The sequence below is a fragment of the Mesoplodon mirus genome (assembly GCF_964341445.2).
Source record: "Mesoplodon mirus genome assembly, chromosome: 16".
In the NCBI taxonomy this organism is placed as follows: Eukaryota; Metazoa; Chordata; class Mammalia; order Artiodactyla; family Ziphiidae; genus Mesoplodon; species Mesoplodon mirus.
In genome coordinates, this window is record NC_138992.1 from 74,060,016 (window position 1) to 74,080,667 (window position 20,652).

At 45.9% G+C, this 20,652-nt stretch overlaps 1 protein-coding gene across 2 annotated transcripts in view; it reads right to left on the reverse strand.

The window, feature by feature from the left end:
* Positions 1 to 19,904, reverse strand: part of LYN (LYN proto-oncogene, Src family tyrosine kinase) — a 111,945-nt gene extending 92,041 nt beyond the window's left edge. For both annotated transcript variants that reach the window (XM_082601253.1, XM_082601251.1), the window contains exon 1: positions 19,684 to 19,904. The gene's annotated coding sequence lies outside the window, so the exon portion shown is untranslated. The remainder of the gene's footprint in view (positions 1 to 19,683) is intronic.
* Positions 19,905 to 20,652: the final 748 nt, after the last annotated feature.

Sequence of the window (20,652 nt, forward strand, 5' to 3'; positions counted from 1 at the left end):
GGAAAAAGATAAAACCCCAGAAAAACAACTAAATGAAGTGGAGATAGGCAACCTTCCAGAAAAAGAATTCAGAATAATGACAGTGAAGATGATCCAGGACCTCGGGAAAAGAATGGAGGCAAAGATCAAGAAGGTGCAAGAAATGTTTAACAAAGACCTAGAAAAATTAAAGAACAAACACCTAGAAGAAATAAAGAACAAACAAACAGAGATGAACAACACAGTAACTGAAATGAAAAATACACTAGAAGGAATCAATAGCAGAATAAGTGAGGTAGAAGAATGGATAAGTGATCTGGAAGACAGAATGGTGGAATTCACTGCTGTGGAACAGAATAAAGAAAAAAGAATGAAAAGAAATGAAGACAGCCTAAGAGACCTCTGGGACAACATTAAATGCAACAACATTTGCTTATAGGGGTCCCAGAAGGAGAAGAGAGAGAGAGAAAGGACCAGAGAAAATATTTGAAGAGATTATAGTTGAAAACTTCCCTAACATGGGAAAGGAAATAGCCACCCAAGTCGAGGAAGCACAGAGAGTCCCAATCAGGATAAACCCAAGGACAAACATGCCGAGACACATAGTAATCAAATTGACAAAAATTAAAAACAAAGAAAAATTATTGAAAGCAACAAGGAAAAAATAACAAATAACATACAACGGAACTCCCATAAGGTTAACAGCTGATTTCTCAGCAGAAACTCTACAAGCCAGAACTCCCATAAGGTTAACAGCTGATTTCTCAGCAGAAACTCTACAAGCCAGAAGGGAGTGGCATGATATATTCAAAGTGATGAAAGGGAATAACCTACAACCAAGATTACTCTGCCCGGCAAGGATCTCATTCAGATTTGATGGAGAAATCAAAAGCTTTACAGACAAGCAAAAGCTAAGAGAATTCAGCACCACAAAACCAGCTCTACAACAAATGCTAAAGGAACTTCTCTAAGTGGGAAACACAAGAGAAGAAAAGGACATACAAAAACAAACCCATTAACAATTAAGAAAATGGCAATAGGAACATACATGTCAATAATTACCTTAAACATGAATGGATTAAATGCTCCAACCAAAAGACACAGGCTCGCTGAATGGATACAAAAACAAGACCCATATATATGCTGTCTACAGAGACTCACTTCAGACCTAGGGACACATACAGACTGAAAGTGAGGGGATGGAAAAAGATATTCCATGCAAATGGAAATCAAAAGAAAGCTGGAGTAGCAATACTCATATCAGATAAAATAGACTTTAAAATAAAGAATGTTACAAGAGACAAGGAAGGACACTACATAATGATCAAGGGATCAATCCAAGAAGAAGATATAACAATTATAAATATATATGCACCCAACATAGGAGCACCTCAATACATAAGACAACTGCAAACAGCTATAAAAGAGGAAATCAATACTAACACAATAACAGTGGGGGACTTGAACACCTCACTTACACCAATGGGCAGATCATCCAAACAGAAAATTAATACAGAAACACAAGCTTTAAATGATACTACAGAACAGATAGATTTAATTGATATTTATAGGACATTCCATCCAAAAACAGCAGATTACACTTCCTTCTCAAGTGTACATGGATCATTCTCCAGGGTAGATCACATCTTGGGTCACAAATCAAGCCTCAGTAAATTTAAGAAAATTGAAATCATATCAAGCATCTTTTCTGACCACAACGCTGTGAGATTAGAAATCAATTACAGGGACAAAAACGTAAAAAACACAAACACATGGAAGCTAAACAATACGGTACTAAATAACCAAGAGATCACTGAAGAAATCAAAGAGGAAATCAAGAAATACCTAGAGAAATGAAAACACGGTGATCTAAAACCTATGGGATGCAGCAAAAGCAGTTCTAAGAGGGAAGTTTACAGCAATACAAGCCTACCTCAAGAAACAAGAAAAATCCCAAATAAACAATCTAAACTTACACCTAAAGGAACTGGAGAAAGAAGAACAAACAAAACCCAAAGGTAGTAGAAGGAAAGAAATCATAAAGATCAGAGCAGAAATAAATGAAATAGAAACAAAGAAAACAACAGCAAAGATCAATAAAACTAAAAGCTGGTACTTTGAGAAGATAAACAAAGTTGATAAACCATTAGCCAGACTCATCAAGAAAAAGAAGGAAAGGACTCAAATCAATAAAATTAGAAATGAAAAAGGAGAAGTTACAACAGACACCACAGAAATACAAAGCATCCTAAGAGACTACTACAAGCAACTCTATGCCAATAAAATGGACCACCTGGAAGAAATGGACAAATTCTTAGAAAGAGGTAACCTTCCAAGACTGAATCAGGAAGAAATAGAAAATATGAACAGACCAATCACAAGTAATGAAATTGAAACTGTGATTAAAAATCTTCCAACACACACACACACACAAATCTTCCAACAAACAAAAGTCCAGGACCAGATGGCTTCACAGGTGAATTCTATCAAACATTTAGAGAAGAGCTAACATCCATCCTTCTCAAACTCTTCCAAAAAATTGCAGAGGAAGGAACACTCCCAAACTCATTCTATGAGGCCACCATCACCCTGATGCCAAAACCAGAAAAAGATAATACAAGAAAAGAAAATTACAGACCAATATCACTGATGAATATAGATGCAAAAATCCTCAACAAAATACTAGCAAAGAGAATCCAACAACACATTAAAAGGATCATACACCATGATCAAGTGGGATTTATCCCAGGGATGCAAGGATTCTTCAATATATACAAATCAAACAATGTGATAAACCATATTAACAAATTGAAGAATAAAAACCAAATGATCATCTCAATAGATGCAGAAAAAGCTTTTGACAAAATTCTACACCAATTTATGAGAAAAACTCTCCAGAAAGTGGGCATAGAGGGAGCCTACCTCAACATAATAAAGGCCATACACAACAAACCCACAGCAAACATCATTCTCAATGGTGAAAAAATGAAAGCATTTCTTCTAAGATCAGGAACAAGACAAGGATGTCCACTCTCGCCACTATTATTCAACATAGTTTTGGAAGTCCTAGCCATGGCAATCAGAGAAGAAAAATAAATAAAAGGAATACAAACTGGAAAAGAAGAAGTAAAACTGTCACTGTTTGCAGATGACATGATCCTATACATAGAGAATCCTAAAGATGCCACCAGAAAATTACTAGAGCTAATCAATGAATTTGGTAAAGTTGCAGGATACAAAATTATTGCTCAGAAATCTCTTGCATTCTGATGAAAAATCTGAAAGAGAAATTAAGGAAACACTCCCATTTACCACTGCAACAAAAAGAATAAAATACCTAGGAATAAACCTACCTAGAGAGACAAAAGACCTGTATGCAGAAAACTATAAGACACTGAAGAAAGAAATTAAAGATGATATAAACAGATGGAGAGATATACCATGTTCTTGGATTGGAAGAATCAATATTGTGAAAATGACTATACTACCCAAAGCAATCTACATATTCAATGCAATCCCTATCAAACTTCCACTGGCATTTTTTACAGATCTAGAACAAAAAATTCTTAAAATTTGTATGGAGACACAAAAGACCCCGAAAAGCCAAAGCAGTCTTGAGGGAAGAAAACGGAGCTGGAGGAATCAGACTCCCTGACTTCAGACTATACTACAAAGCTACAGTAATCAAGACAATATGGTACTGGCTCAAAAACAGAAATATAGATCAATGGAACAGGATAGGAAGCCCAGAGGTAAACCCACACACCTATGGTCAAACAATCTATGACAAAGGAGGCAAGGATATACAATGGAGAAAAGACAGCCTCTTCAATAAGTGGTGCTGGGAAAACTGGACAGCTACATGTAAAACAATGAAATTAGAACACTCCCTAACACCATACACAAAAATAAACTCAAATGGATTAGAGACCTAAATGTAAGACCGGACACTATAAAACTCTTAGAGGAAAACATAGGAAGAACACTCTTTGACATAAATCACAGCAAGATCTTTTTTGATCCACCTCCTGGAGTGATGGAAATAAAAACAAAAATAAACAAATGGGACCTAATGAAACTTAAAAGCTTTTGCAAAGCAAAGGAAACCACAAACAAGACGAAAAGACAACCCTCAGAGTGGGAGAAAATATTTGCCGATGAATCAATGGACAAATGATTAATCTCCAAAATATATAAACGGCTCATGCAGCTCAATATGAAAAAAACAAACAACCCAATCAGAAAATGGGCAGAAGACCTAAATAGACATTTCTCCAAAGAAGACATACAGATGGCCAAGAAACACATGAAAAGCTGCTCAACATCACTAATTATTAGAGAAATGCAAATCAAAACTACAATGAGGTATCACCTCACACCGGTTAGAATGGGCATCATCAGAAAATCTACAAACAATAAATGCTGGAGACGGTGTGGAGAAAAGGGGACCCTCTTACACTGTTGGTGGGAATGTAAATTGATAGAGCCACTGTGGAGAACAGTATGGAGGTTCCTTAAAAAACTAAAAATAGAACTACCATACAACCCAGCAATGCCACTACTGGGCATATACCCTGCGAAATTCAAAAAGACATAATTCAAAAAGACACCTGCACCCCAATGTTCATTGCAGCATTATTTACAATAGCCAGGTCATGGAAGCAACCTAAATGCCCATTGACAGACTAATGGATAAAGAAGATGTGGTACATATATACAATGGAATATTACTCAGCCATAAAAAGAAACGAAATTCGTTCATTAGTAGAGACGTGGATGGACCTAGAGACTGTCATACAGAGTGAAGTAAGTCAGAAAGAGAAAAACAAATATCGTATATTAATGCATATATGTGGAACCTAGAAAAATAGTACAGATGAACTGGCTTGCAGGGCAGATATAGAGACACAGATGTAGAGAACAAACGTATGGACACCAAGGGGGGAAAGTGGCCGGGGGTGGTGGTGTGATGAACTGGGAGATTGGGATTGACATGTATACACTGATGTGTATAAAGTAGTTGACTAATAAGAACCTGCTGTATAATAAAATAAAATAAAATAAAAAAAAGGATATTACCTTCCACATGCTATAATCATGATTTTTAAAAAATAACCTTTCAAGGTTAAATAAAACACATCAACCTGGGAGTGAAGCTGGCTTGCATTGCATTTACTTAACAGCTAAAAGAGCCAAGTATTATCTCTAAGCCTTGGTTTCCTTATCAATACCAAGAATATCAATAACACACCTTGTAAGGAATTGGTCACCTTACAGAGGACACACACTCAATAAATGAATACTATTTTTATTATGTTTTCTGTAAAAGGTAATTATTGCCTGGTACGAAGGTCAAGCAAGTAATAACTGTGCAGCCGTCATTATAAGATTCTTCCGGGAATTCCCTGGTGGTCCAGTGGTTAGGACTCAGCATTTTCACTGCCATGGCCCAGGTTCAATCCCTGGTTGGGGAACTAAGATCCTACAAGCCACACAGCCAAAAAAAAAAAAAGGAAAGAAAGGAAGGAAGGGAGGAAGGGAGGAAGGAAGACGTTATGGAAAAACCCAAATGAACTTTTTCGCCAACCCAATAAGATTCTTCCAATTAAGAAAGAAATTGGGGACTTCCCTGGTGGCGCAGTGGTTAAGAATCTGCCTGCCGGGATTCAGGGAACACGGGTTCGAGCCCTGGTCCAGGAAGATCCGACATGCCGCGGAGCAACTAAGCCCGTGCGCCACAAGTACTGAGCCTGAGCTCTAGAGCTCGCGCGAGCTAAAACTACTGAGCCTACATGCCACAACTACTGAAGCCCACGTGCCTAGAGCCCATGCTCTGCAACAAGAGAAGCCGCCGCAATGAGAAGCCCGTGCACCGCAACGAAGAGTAGCCCCCGCTCGCCACAACTAGAGAAAGCCCACGTGCAGCAATGAAGACCCAACACAGACATAAATAAATAGACAAACAAACAAATAAATAAAATTTAAAAAAAGAGAGACATTGGCTTTCCCTTCTGTGCCAAACTAACCACTCCTGGCTCCTTTTCTCCTTGAGCCTCAGACATCAGTCTCTGGTCTGAAGAAAGTGAGTTCAGTCTGGATCCTGAGGCTCATGATTATCTAGTGTTCAGTAAGTAAGACAGTCTAGATTGGGGGGCCTATAAGCCAGAAAGGTCCTTTAGCTCCCTGCAGAGCCCAGGCAGCATGGAAAAGTTAAGCCATCCTGGTGTGGTCCCTCCTTTGTCCATCGTTCATCCAAACATTCTTTCCCTTAGCAACACACGGTGCTTCTGAGCTTGGACAAACATTTCAAAATGCACTTAGGGCTCAAGTCCAAGTGCGCATCTAGGTTCAGACGACCACAGCCTTAGCAAAATCTTTTCAGTCATTTCCATATCGTTGCACAGAATAAGCTCCCTAAAGACTATGATGGCCAAAAAGTGATTACTTGGGCAAAAGGAAAAGCAAATAGGAAATGTTTGTTAGGCCTCTATTATGTTTCAAGTACATCCACATAAATAATCACAGATGAACTTCAAAAGACCTTCTGTTATGAGTCTTCACATGACACACGGCCACAGGGAGATGTCGAGAAGTCAAGTGACTTGCCCAAGATTATACCTCCAACTGTAAGAATTCATACCTGCGAAGGTGGAGCCAGGTCATGTGACCGGGTCCGCTGTCTGTCATCCCCGTAGGACGCTCCTCTCACAAAGAAGAGGAAGCACTGGCTCAAACGATCCCATTTCACTTGAGGCCTGTGAGAGCCCACAAGAGGCTACGGTCACGACTGTTCTCCAGGTGGGGAGCTGGGGCTCACAGACACTGCTCCCGCCAGGTAAACCTGGGGGTTGAGAGCAGTGCCATCACCCCTGGGCAGCAGGGGCAAATGCCCACAGTTCACCCTCAGAATTTAAAACTCCGCTTCCCAGTATTCCCTCCCTAATAACTTCCATCCAGGCTTAATAACACTGCCCTTTACTACCATCTTGGAAGATGCTGCTGGAGAGGACCTTTATTTATTTTTTTAAGTAGAAGAGCTAAAACAGAATAACTACTACGAGTATCCTGCTCCTGAGGCATCTCAAGGTAACCGTGGAGCAACAGTGACACAAGCTGCTAGACTGTTACCGACACACACCTCACCATCTCCAGCAGGTGGGTAAGGAAGCCGGCTAAACTGTTTCCCCATCTTTTCTTTTTCTATTCTCAGCTGAGGAATGCACTTCTTCACTGGAAACCTGCCCTGCTCTGGCCAGTCCCCTTGCTAATCCGCCCCTCCCCCCATCCCCAGCTTCCCTCCGGGATCCAATCTTCCGGATCATCCAACGGTGAAAACGCAGACAGCAAGCATCAGCAACTGTGGCCAGAGGAAGATGAACCTGGGGCTGGAACTGCAGGCAGTCAAACCATGGGCTCAGTGACCCCCCCCGGGGTGGGGTCATTCCCAGCCTTGGCCTCTGGACCACAACTGTGACTTCTTCGCAGGAAGATGGGCACGTCCGTACTCTGCTGCCTGTGTGCGTTCTTCATATTTCATATGAAATAGAAAGTTATACTCCTTGTCCTCCTTTAACAAATATTTTAACTTCCTGGGCATATTGGAACAATTCGACCATTCAGAATAATGGATGGGAGGGCAAGTCAAATGCATGCATATTTGTGACCAGCAAGTATCCAAGAAATGTTTTCTGAATCATGAATAGATGAAGCATTACTTCATGGGCTAATGCATTCCGCAGGTCAAACGACAGCGCTCTCTCACCCCCAACAAAAATAAATGTCAAAACTACGAGAAGCAGAACAAACAGTCAGTCATAAGGGTACTGTGTTTCTTCACATCAAAAAAGAGAGTCCCATTTTATGAAGACCATCATAACTGAATTCACAAAGCCAGTTGGTACTTTTCAATGTCTGTGTGCGCACTGGCTCTGTGTCACACAGCAGGATGTTTGATTACTTGTGGGTCACTGGAAACCACCCTTATCACACCCACATTTCTAAATTTGCATTTATACATTTATACATTTACTGAGCTATGCAGAGATGGGTAGAAAAACAAGCTATGTATGGCGAGCGCCATCTAATTTTACTAACTAATGGTTGAATAAACAGGTATGTAAATAAGCCTCCGATCACACCCAGTGTGAGAATTTTAGCAACTGAATAGCCAGGGTATAAAACCGGACCAGGACTTGTCCTCCTCCCACTGAACTGCAGTCATTCAACCCAGAGATGCCGATGCCAGCCAAACCCACAGCTTGAAAAGCTGTTCATCTGCCAAACCAAATGGCTTTGTGCTGCTTTTCAATTTCTAACACTTTATTGTGAAAAAGCCAACACAGGAAATTCAACTAAAACTTGACGCAGGAATGTAGATGCCTTTGAGGAAAGAGAGTGAGGGGAGGTGCAACCGGAGATGCTGTGTGTGAGCATCGTTTGGCTTCTCCATCTGGGGGACATTACATGAGGGTTTGCTTGGAGCTAGGCTTACCTCTGTGTTTGTATTTTGCTACATGTACATTACACTTAAATTAAAAGAAAAAAACCACCTCTACATTGGGAAAGCTTAAAAAAAAATCCTCCTCTTCACACCTATGAAGAAGAACTCCATTAGAAATATTCTTTCCTATTATGTGATTTAGAATTGGGGGTCCGTGGCTAGAAATAATGGAATTAGCGAATCAGAAAGCACCTTTCAGAGCCATCTAGTTCACCTTTTCTGAAAGGTCCTGCAAGAGAGTCGCTTAGCCTGTGCTTACAAACGTCTGACTTGTAACGGAGAAGGACCACTTCACACCCCAGCTGGGTCCCCTGCAGGCAGCTCTGATTGTTAGAAAGCTCCTCCTTACTCTCCAATCCCGATCCCTGCCTTGGTAAAATTCTCCATTATAAACTCACACCGCAGCCATTACAAAATCTTGTCAGCCATCAATCCACATGGCCCTGGATTAATGCAGAGTTAAGAGACCCTGTCCCCTTCCCCGCGAACAACTGAGCACCAGTCAGCTAGCTAGGTGCCCCAGTCAGAATAAGGGCAACTCAGCAAACTCAATGAAATGTCCTCCAGACCACCCTCATCTACTTGTACGCATTTCTGCTTATCGAGCAACTTCTTAAAACTCATTTTTAAAATTGCGATAAAATACACATAACGAAATTTATATCTTAACCATCTTTAAGTGTACAATTAAGTACATTCATAACCTCATGCAACCATCACCATCCATCTCCAGAACTCTTTTCATCTTGCAGCACTGAAATTTCAGACCCATCGAACAACTACCATTCCCCTTCCCCCAGCCCCTGGCAACCACCATTCTACTTCCTGTCTCTATGAATTTGATTTCTCTAAGTACCTCATATGGATGGAATCATACAATATTTGGCCTTTTATTTCTCTTAACATACTGTTCTCAAGGTTCATCCGTATTGTAGCTTGTGTCAGAATCTCCTTCCTTTTCAAGGCTGAATGATATTCTCTTACATGTATAGACCACATTTTGTTTATCCGTTCATCTGTTGATGGATACTTGAGTTAGCTATTGTGAATAATGCTGCTATGAACATGGGTGTACAAATATCTCTTCAGGACCCCACTTTCAATTTTGGGGGGTCTATACGCAGAAGTGGAATTGCTGAATCAAAAGGAAATTCTGTGTTTCATTTTGGGAGGAACTGCCAGACTGTTTTCCACAGCCTCTGCACCATTTTATTAATCCCACCAGCACTGCAGAAGGGCTCCAATTTCTCCGCAGCTTCACCAACATTTGTTATTTTCTGGGTTTTGTTTCTGTGTTTGGTTTTCTGGTTAATTCCATATTCTCCCTATCCTGTGCTCTAACCACTTACACACTGCCTTCCTTCTTACCAGAACTACTTGTTTCTGTGCACTGATTCAGATGCCCAGGGATTTCCCGAGTGAGGTGATGGTTACACCCATGACCACAGCAAGTTAGTTTGTCAGCCTCTGGTGTGTGAACAGCCCAGAGAGAATAGAGCACGATCAACTCTTTAGGACAGGAAGTTCACACTTCTTAAGGTTTATACCCACCACAATGACTAACACACACTACTCAATAAATATACATTTCAAAAATCCATTGCGATGACAGAAGCCCAGTTATCAACATTAATGCCACATGGGTCTGTGTGACTAGGAGAAACAAAGGGCAGACAACCACCTACTGTGTGCATCACAAATTAGGAATCAGGATAACCTATACTATCTTCCTTCCAATTTCCTGACTTTCCCATAAGGCTTTTTCTTTCTTTATCCTTTATCCATGTCTCACTTCCCTTCTCTCCTCCCTCCCCCACTCCTTTTCTGTTTGTATCTTAGGACCACCTATGGAGCATTATTTTTTTTTACTGATTACCGTCCAACCCAAAGTACACCATTCATGAACCAATCACTTGCAGGAATAAGAGGCTTTGACCAATCAGGGCCACCCTGTAGATGGGGACGCAGAAAACGTCTGCAGAAACTTCAGTGGCGAAGATGGATCCTGATGTGATCTGGGTTCTGTTGGGAAGACAGGCAGAGTAATAGTGCTGGGTGGACAGGCCAACAGTCGTGGCCCTACATATCCTGTACTTACAGCCACAGTGGATGGATATTCAGTCAATCTGACAGTGGCTGGCTTCAACTGTGCAAAAACAGTGCAGAACTAGAACTGACAAGCAGAAACTATGGAAATAAAACATTGTAGCACGAGAGAAAAGCTTTCTAATATCCACAGCTGGACAAAAATGAAACGGGCTGCTTTGGGCAACAGGAATATCCCTGTCACGGTGCGTTTCACAATGTGACCTCCTTACCTGCATTAGAATCACCTGGGACAGACCCTAACTTTTTTTTTTTTTTTTTTTTTTTGCGGTACGCGGGCCTCTCACTGTTGCGGCCTCTCCCGTTGCGGAGCACAGGATCCGGACGCACAGGCTCAGCAGCCATGGCTCATGGGCCCAGCTGCTCTGTGGCATGTGGGATCTTCCTGGACCGGGGCACGAACCCGCGTCCCCTGCATCGGCAGGCGGACTCTCAACCACTGCGCCACCAGGGAAGCCCAGACCCTAACTTTTGAGACCCAGTGTTCAAGGGAAAGTGACTATGTATGAGACACACTGACAAAATCTCTTCCTTCTCTCAGAGTCTGTGCTTCTCATGCTTGATACTAAGGTAGATGGGTGATGTCAAGAGCCCGGGGGTTGACACTTGACGCCAGGGGCAACACGTCATTTGTTAAATTGGGCTGTACTGGGCTGCCTTAGTTGAAGACATCAACTACAGCAATAAGGTAACATTTGAGTCATTTACCAAAACGTCCAGAAATGTTTTTTCTACTAGACTCTTGAAAGGTTATCCACTGGTAAAGGAATTTATGGCAAATGACAATTAAATCCTCATTTAGTGGTTATCTTCATTTATGTAAAGCTTTTAAAATAACTGAAAACCATAAAGTAAAATATACGCAGGCAGTTATGAAATTCAACTTGTTGAATTTTCTTTTTTAAATAGATTTGGCATCGTTAAATTTGAAACAACTGGAAAAGTCAATGTGGTCCAGTGAGACAAAAACTAACTCTTTCGGTGCATGTTTGATTATCCTGATGACTATAAACTGTATATCAGAAATTTCTCTGAAGCCGGGGCTGCATCCACTACCCTCATGTCACTCCTCAGATTATGAAGTCTCTTGTTCTTTCAGGATGCCTCCCTTTAAAGCCTCCGACTGGTGAATTCCTTCTCCCCCTATCCTACACAGCTCAAGCGTCGTCCCCTCACTGTCACCAAGAGCCCTGTCCTTCTGTTTGCAGCGCACTCTGTACATACACGTCTAGGGCAGCACTGAGCAGACTGTGAAAACCACATTTATGCCCCCATGTCCCACTTCTGAGGGCATCTTTTTTTTTTTTTTTTTTTTTTTTTTTTTGCGGTACGCGGGCCTCTCACTGTTGTGGCCTGTCCCGTTGCAGAGCACAGGCTCCGGACGCGCAGGCTCAGCGGCCACGGCTCACGGGCCCAGCCGCTCCGTGGCATGTGGGATCTTCCCGGACCGGGGCACGAACCCGTGTCCCCTGCATCGGCAGGCGGACTCTCAACCACTGTGCCACCAGAGAAGCCCCTGAGGGCATCTTTGAATGCAGAGGCCTTCCTGCTCACCCCTGTAGCCTCACGGCAATTCCTGGTACCTCAGGCAGATCAGAAGTTCAGCTGACCCATGACAGCAGAGTCTCCAGCCCAGGGCAAACACCATGCTGGGAAGGATGGCCTATGACAGACTCCCCCTCTAGACTCTGAACTTTACAGACGCTGAGACAGCGTCTAAGCCTTGTACTATTATGTGCCGGCTGTGTACCAGAAACAGTGTCAGAGATTATGGATTCACTCTGCTAATCCCTACCACACACCTGAGAAGCAGGTGTGGTACTGTTATCATCATTTTATAAATGCAGAAATGGTGAGACTAAGTCACAAGTGCTGGAGCGCAGACTGGGCTCAGGTTTGTCTAACTTGGAAGTCCGTCTTCTTTCCACCATATGATACACCATCTTTTCTCAAGGTTAACATGAATAATCCCTCGTAGGCACTGAATACATCAGCTATTCAACATGCCACGTCTAATTATGCAAGGGCGTTCTTCGCATAATTGCCAAGTTATGCCATTTTGTCCAACCGTCGCCATTCCTAACTATGGTGATGCTTTTAATACACTAATTTGTACGTGGGAAGAACAATGCTACAACCGAGCTGCCGCCGTACAATAAATAGTCTCCATTTAAATCAAATGGAAAATACCGATAACCCCACAGAAACTTAGACCTCAACTCCAAACTTCTTTCTTCAGCAGTGGTGCCTCATCAGGAAGATTCAGATAAATGTCCGGGCAAGCTCACCACCATCCGGGACAGTCATCAAGTTCCTACTCGCTACTGACTACAAATGATGTAGTCTGATGTCACGTAACGTAGCAATAAATGTTACTTTCTGGCCCCAGATTAACCTCTGTGGAAGTCCCCGTTCCTCTCCCGGGTTAATCATCCTCCTATTCAGAGCACACAATGAGTGTCTCTGCGTCTCTTCATTGTTTGGCGACATCACCAATACTTTATTATGGAAGAATCTAGGCAAGTTGATTGTGATGGGAAAAAAATGGCTGCCCCCCAAAAGGCTCCGCCATTCACCTCCGTCTACACAGTGCAATCCAACACTGAGTCCTGGGGACAAGGGTCCTCGGCGCCTGCGCGAACAGCCCCACCCCTGCCTGGCCGCCCAGTGATGCTGCACGAACCAGTCTCTTCTCCCCCGGACCCCCGCGGCTCCTTCTCCCCCGTGGGGTTTCCTCCTGATGCTGGGCCTGACTCATGGTAGGTTCTCAAGAAACTCAGCCCTAAATGTAAGTAAATATAAGTGGACGCTTCTTTAGGAAAATATCCTGTCTGCTTACAACGTTTGCAACGCATGAGCTCCCCCAGGGTCGGGTCCGCCTGCAATGATATCCACACAGCCATCATAAGGGCTACTTTTGCCCTAAAGTTTCCTGGTCGCTCCAACTTCCCTCTGCCGCCACGCTGGCTTATTACACGTCATCGCCCATTACACCGCTGTTCTAAAACCATATAAGTCATGCTCTTTGTAACAAAATAGAGATCTACAAAAAAGAAAAATCAGCGTTTGCCCATCACCCAGAAATAATCAGTACTGAAAACTTTAGTATAAAACAATTACTGACGTGCATAGCTTATAATTATGCATCACACAGAAATATTTTAGTTCAGAAATGGTCATATACATTACGTCTCAGCTTGTGTTCAGCTTTTTAAAAGCATCTTTCATATCGGTAAGTATAATTTAATTCTATTTTTAAAGACATTTGCAAGGTATACCATTCCTTGTATGGATGTATCTTAATTTATGTTTGTGTAATAAACTCCCTTACAGGACTGGAGCTTGTGGAATTGCTGGGATCACCTCTGTGCATTTTATTTTACTTATTTATTTATTTTTGGCCACCCCACTTGCGGGATCCTAGCTCCCCAACCAGGGATTGAACCCGGGCCCCAGCAGTGAAAGCCGAGCCCTAACCACTGGACCGCCAGGGAAGTCCCATCTCTGTACATTTTAAACCCTGCCCCATCTCACCAAGCTGGCCTCAGAGGGCTGCCTGGGGTCAGACTCCCCCAACAAGCTGGGACGAGGGGCTTTTCACCAAATGGTCTTTCTTTTCTTTTTCTTTTTTTTTGGCATACAGATGGATGCGCATTGGGGCCCAAGGTAAAGTAAGATGTTTCTTGCTACGCATCAAGGTTAAGAAGTCTGAAAGTCACTGATCTATCCCACATGTTTAACAAGAGACTATAGCTTGAGTAATTTAAAAAATAGCACCGAACACTGTAGTTAGGATTAAGAAATTATTATAATGCCTGAACATTAAAAGATTTCAAAACGTCCACTCAGAGCTCTGTAACAGTTTCCATGATGCAGTTTCAAAACGTCCATCTTTCTGTGGCTGAAAACTCCAGCATGGCCGCCGCGGGTTCTGCCCGAAGGGGCTCCACCCTGAGGGCCAGGCTCATTCTTTTCCTCCCTCCCCTCCCCTCCCCACCCCAAGGACAAACTGAACAGGAACAGAGCAGAAGGTGGTAGGAAGAGCCCGAACCCGCAAGCAAAAGCAGCGCAGCAGCGCGGGGTGGTGCCCAAGGCCAGGGCACCGCTTCCGGCCGGCCTCCGCCTCCCGCGGCACTTCTGCTCTCCGCGCCGCAGCTTCCCCGTGGAAAGCAGAAGTGGGCCTCCCTCTCCAGACGGCCTCTCTGGACCAGCTTCCCCACCGCCCCCGCGCCTTCCCGCCCCCGGGGGTTAACATCCACCGGGCGACCGGAGCCACCCCGAAGGCTCGAATCTAGGGGAGGTGGGGGGCGCCCCTGACCCGGCTGGAGGCGGCACGCGTCCACACCCATCTCGCCCGCCTCACCGTGGACGCTCACCAGCGCCGAAGAGTCACTACGGCTCCGGGCCCGTGCACGACACGGCGGAGACATGCTGGGCCCACAGAGAGACGGAGGGGAACCGGCGAGAGGGGGCGAAGGGCTTCCAACCAGAAAGGCTCGGGGTCAGTAAAGAGAGTGCCCTTAGGCGCTCACAGAAACGGGGGCGTGTGCGCAGGCCCAGCAGTACCTGACTTTGTCTCGAGTGTGAACTGTGAAACGGAAATGAGACACCCTTAAAGACCCCCTGGGCCTCATGATGAAGACTTCTTCCCTGTGTCCTACAACTAACTCACCAAGAGCAGACAGAGCTCCCAGCCTTGAGAAACGCCCACTCCGATGGACTCTATTAAAGTATCCCGGTTCGTAGTCATTGTATGGAACATCACTTATACATCTCAGCGTGATGAAGAATGAACACAGTTACACCGAGATCAACCAATAACGGTCACCTCCTATCAACTCATGACTTGAAGGCTCTGTAGAATAGTGGGGCAAGAGTTGAAGAGGGGAGTTAAGAGAAGAGAGACTGGAAATACACTGAGGTTAATAAAATGCAAATAAAGCACAGTGAAATAACCAAGACTTTGGAGGAGTTCTTTACAAATGGAAACTATATCTTGATTATAAATACAACTTTCACGAAATAGCTTGGCAGCAAATAAGAAATGTTGATGCTTTGTCAGTACTAAGGGAAAGTAAAGTTCAGGACAAGATTGAAGAGGAAGCCCAAGAATTAAGAACCAAGGCTGTTAACAGGCCCCTGCAACCTGTTAGCATGGATGAGCCTTTTAAACACGTCGTCCCCAGTAATTCCTGAAACTTGCTGTTCTAAATTACAAGGGAACCCTTCCAGCTAACGGAAGCCAAGGATATCTAAAATAAGGTTCAAGTCTTTAAACTGGCCTGTTCCAAAAATTCGAATCCCTCAATGGGCAGATTTCCCTACTATTTTCTGCACTTGGGCTTCTCCCCCAAATGGGAACTTACTCAAAATAAATGTCAGAAATGATGAGAGAGTGAACTCAAAGTTTCACAACTTAAGTATCAGGAAAGCAGACAGCTGTAAGAAACCTTTCAGTACTTCTGACCAACTTCCTGTTCCCTGTCCGGCTCTTCATCAATCTTAAAAGACGGGAGGGGATGTCTATCTAGTGTAGCAGCATGGGCGCAGGACGAGCCTTGTTTGTAGCAGGTAGCCCAGAAACGGGCAGCGTGTCTCCATGCGCCTCCCGCGGGCCCTCTCTCCTTACTTTATGCTTTGCCCTCGAGTTACAACTCTCCCTATTATAACAACCACACAAGGCGGCTCGTAGGGTTTATAAAGAGGCTGAAGGGAATCCCTTTACAAAGTATTACTTGGGTACTTCTATAGTGACCAGTAAGCACTGGAAAGCCCCCCAGGCAGTCACTAGAGCTGCTCTGACAGCAGCCAGGATAGGTGTCACCTAGGCAGCTATCAGAGCTCCCCCAGCCCCAAGCAGGAAGCCGAGCTGAAAGGCACAGGAACTCAGCTCCCCAGTAGAGCCTAAGTACCCTGCGTGCCGGTACACCTGCTCATCTGCTCAGACAGCCCCCTAGTTCAGACAGTTTCCGAGTGATAGAAGAAAATTACCTTGTGATTCTGTCTTCAACATGTTTATTAAATGATAAGTTAATTTCTTTACTTCTAAGTAGTTGAGTACCTACTACAGGTCCAAAGGCAGAAAAGGGGGAAAACTCTAGAGTTGGAGCCAGAAAACATACCTACTATGCCCAGCGATGCCACTTAACCAGGCTTGTGACCTTGGATATGCCTAAACTCTTTTTTTTGGGGGGGGGGTATCTGTCCCTGCCTACCCTCGGGGGTCATGAGAGGTTCAAATGAAATCACAGTTCAGAAGGCTTCAGAGCCCTGGATAAGCAAAAGGTATCAGCACCATCATTGCCAGAAAGAGCCCAGGAAAGGTCCGAGGCTGTCTCTGCCATCAGTGTGTCATTGATCAATGCCCCAACTAATGACTGATGACCTTTCAATGTCAACACTGTCCATGCCTGAGGACACAGAGGTCACTGAGATCAGCAGTGTGAGTGGGCTGTAACAGTGTTCCATGATGGGGACATATATTCCTATTTATACAGATTTTAAATTAATATGGGTTTGTTTATGGATAATATGGTCCCACATTTTTGTGTTTTTTTAAATAAATTTATTTATTTTTATTTTTGGCTGTGTTGGGTCTTCGTTGCTGCGCGTGGGCTTTCTCTGATTGCTGTGAGTGGGGTCTACTCTTTGTTGCGGTGCGCAGGCTTCTCATTGCAGTGGCTTCTCTTGTTGCGGAGCACGGGCTCTAGGCGCGTGGGCTTCAGTAGTTGTGGCTCACGGGCTCTAGAGCGCAGGCTCAGTAGTGGCGCACGGGCTTAGTTGCTCCGCGGCATGTGGGATCTTCCCGGGCCAGGGTTCGAACCCGTGTCCCTTGCATTGGCAGGCGGATTCTTAACCACTGCACCACCAGGAAAGCGCGATAACATGGTTTAATGTTGTAAGTTACAAGTCCATATATTCATTTGAACCAGCTAGCATCTCAAATGTTTCAGTGGTTTGTTTTTGAATACAAATATAATGGAACTAAAAGGCTTTGGAAGTCATTGAATTACAACCCCACTGGATCACTTTTCTGCTAAGAGAGTGCCATGGGTGGGGATGGGAATCACAAGTTCTCTACAAAAGTGTCCAATACCGATGATTGTAAGATAAAGTGCATCTTTTTGGGCAACATCTTACCCAGATGTAGTCTTTGCAGGCTATCTCTTACCACTCCAAATCAAGACTTCTCTCCCAGTGATACACCACAGAAACCAGTCCTGAGTGGAAATGCCCACTTAGAACACTAGCGCTGGGATAACTTGACAGTCAAAACGTTCCTCAAATCCCCATTTTAGAATCCAGGACAGAGAGGACCAGTGAGCTACAGATGCCTTAGGGGCCAGCCTGTTCTTCGGCCTTGCACAGGGCCAGGCTCGGAGCAGACTCTCCTTCCTTCTTCCAAGCGATCTCGACCACGTGACAGGCACCAGTGCCAGCATTTTGGACAAGACTGACAAAGCTTTTTTCACAGAGATGTCACTGTAGTGGTGAACGCAGACTACACACTTATGGGCAAATCATAATATAACTCTAGTTACTGCTGTGAAGGAAATACTGGCGGAATAAGTAGCCCAAGTAATTGATCCCAAATCACAGCTGTGATAAATGGTGGAAGAGACCCAAACTCGGGTTTCCTGGCTTCTTTACGTCAGCTGCCCTCTGTTCTTCACTCAGGAAGAGGGTTTTCCCATTCTGCATCCAAAGAGGCCCAGCCGATATATGTATACATATAGCTGATTCACTCTGCTGTACAGCAGAAACTAACACACCATTGTAAAGCGATTATACTCCAATAAAGATGTAAAAAAACAAAACAAAAAACAAAGAGGCCCAGTCACCAAAAGCCCCTTGTGATCAAATTAAATTTCTTCAAGCCTCAAAACGGTTTGACTTCCTTACTTCCAAATGAGAACCAAGAGCTACCTGAATCCTATCCTTTTCCAGCAGAGCTTACCTTATCAGGACGTACTTATGAGTACTCAGTAAGCTCCCGTATTCTCTCAGCGCATATTCCCCTCCGCACAGCTTTAGATGGTGCTGGCCAGAGAGAACGCTCCTGCCCTCCTGAACCCTCCAGCCGGCTGCGGGGTAGCCAAGAAATCAAAAGCAAGTCAAACCTCCTCATTGGCTAGTTCTTAGGGTGAGTCAGGCCCTGGGGTGCTGCCTTGGGACAGCACGTCTCCGGTGTATTTATTCTGCCGATTTATTAGTAAGGTCAGGTGGCTAAATCTGACAAGCAGGTTTGGGTGTAAAAACCATCAGATTGCAAAGAACCAGGGAGCCTCGCTGTTATGGACAAAATTATTCGCAATAATAACAGCACCCTTTATGGAATGTCTAGTATGTGCTTTACGTGCAATACATAGTTCAGAAGGTAGGTATGTTCTCCTAAAGATGAGGAAACCCAAACCGAGAATTTCAATAACAGGCCCAAGTTCACACTCAGCCTGGGAACTGAGTTGAACTCGAGTTTCTGAGACGGCAAAGAAGTTGGGGTAATTCAGACACTCAGACACACACACACACACACACACACACACGCCGAAGATAACGCAGGAAAGTGAGAACTGACGTTCACACCCTTCCCCCAAGGCGAAGGAAAGGCAACCCCTGAATTCTTAAAATAACTCTCGCTTCCTCTCGGCCGCCGGGGGCTCGGGACCGCCGGCCCGCAGGCCGGGAGGCGCCGGGCTCCGCGAGAGGGTGCGCACCGCCCCCGCTGCCGCGCCCGGACGTCACGCTCCCGCCGGGCCACCGGGGAGGGTGACCGCCCGTCGGCCTCGGAGGGCGCCCGGGCCGGGCCGCATCGCTCACCTCGGGGACCCGGGGCCCGGAGGGGACGCCGGACCGTGCCAGCGAGGAGTCCCCGCGGGACCTCCGCCGCGCGCGCGCGCCGCGTGGACAGGGGCTTCCCCGCCGCGCAGGGAGCGGCCCGCGCGGGGACAGCATCCGGCCCTCGGGGCGGCGCCTTAGAGACCCGCGGTGCGCCCGCCCCCGCCCGCAGCCCGCGCCCCGCCCCTGCGCGCCGGGCCGAGAGACACCTGCGGAGCCGCCCGCCCCGGCCCCCCGCCCCCCGTCTCCCGCCCGCGGCTCACCAGCTCCGGGTGCGAGTCGCGCGGCGGCGGCGGCGGCACTCCACGGTGGCCGGGGGTCCGAGCGGGGGCCGCGACGGGGCGGGGCGGGGGGCGCGCAGCTCGGGGTGCGGGCTCGGGCCCGGGGTGGCGCGGCCGCCCCGCCTGCCGCGGGCTGGAGGCTGCGGCGCGTCCGGCCCCGAGGCGCCACGGCCGGGAGCGAGCGGCGGCGGCCCGGAGCGGCGGCGGAGGAACTGGCCGTCGCCGAGCTCGGCCGGGAGGTCCCAGCTACTTCCTGGTGCTCGGATTTGCATACCGCGCCTGGAGGGCGGGGAAGTGACCGTTTGGCCCCTGCCCAAGGTTTGGGGCTTTGGCGTGGCCGTCGCGCCGAGGTTTGAAAGCAAAGAAACCTGCGTCCCAGCCCGCAGCTCCGGAGCGTGGAGCCGCCCCGGGCCCGACCTCCTCCGGCGGAGGCGGACAGAAGGATCTTCCAGGAGACCCTGGCACGTCCTGGCACAGCGACGGAACCCCTCGCGTCTCCTTTCCTTCCCTTCCAACCTACTCCCTAGAGTGTTAGGAAGCGGGGTGCCCCTGGCAGCCAACATTTGGAGTTCTCTACAGAGAGGATGCTCAGGGTCTCCTTGAGTTCTTAACCAGTAGAGTCGCTCCTTGAGGGTGTACACGGGGGTGTTCAGGGCGTTGATAGGGGGTGGGGGTGGTCGTGGACTTAAATGGCCTGACGGTTCCTCAGTTCCTCAAAACTTCTATCTCCTCCCGGAAAAATGGAGACAGGGTACTGGGAGCACGTAAAGGGCTCGCCCTGTGCCTGGCACACCTTCATCCCCGCGTGTAGCACGGTGCTTAGCGCACAGCAGGTGCCTGACCGTTGTTTGTTGAAAGAATGACTGCATCTTCAAGCTCACGGTCCAACTCAGTAAATGCCACGTACAGACCCAAGGTAGTTGATCAGTCTTGTTTTAAGCAAGATTCCGC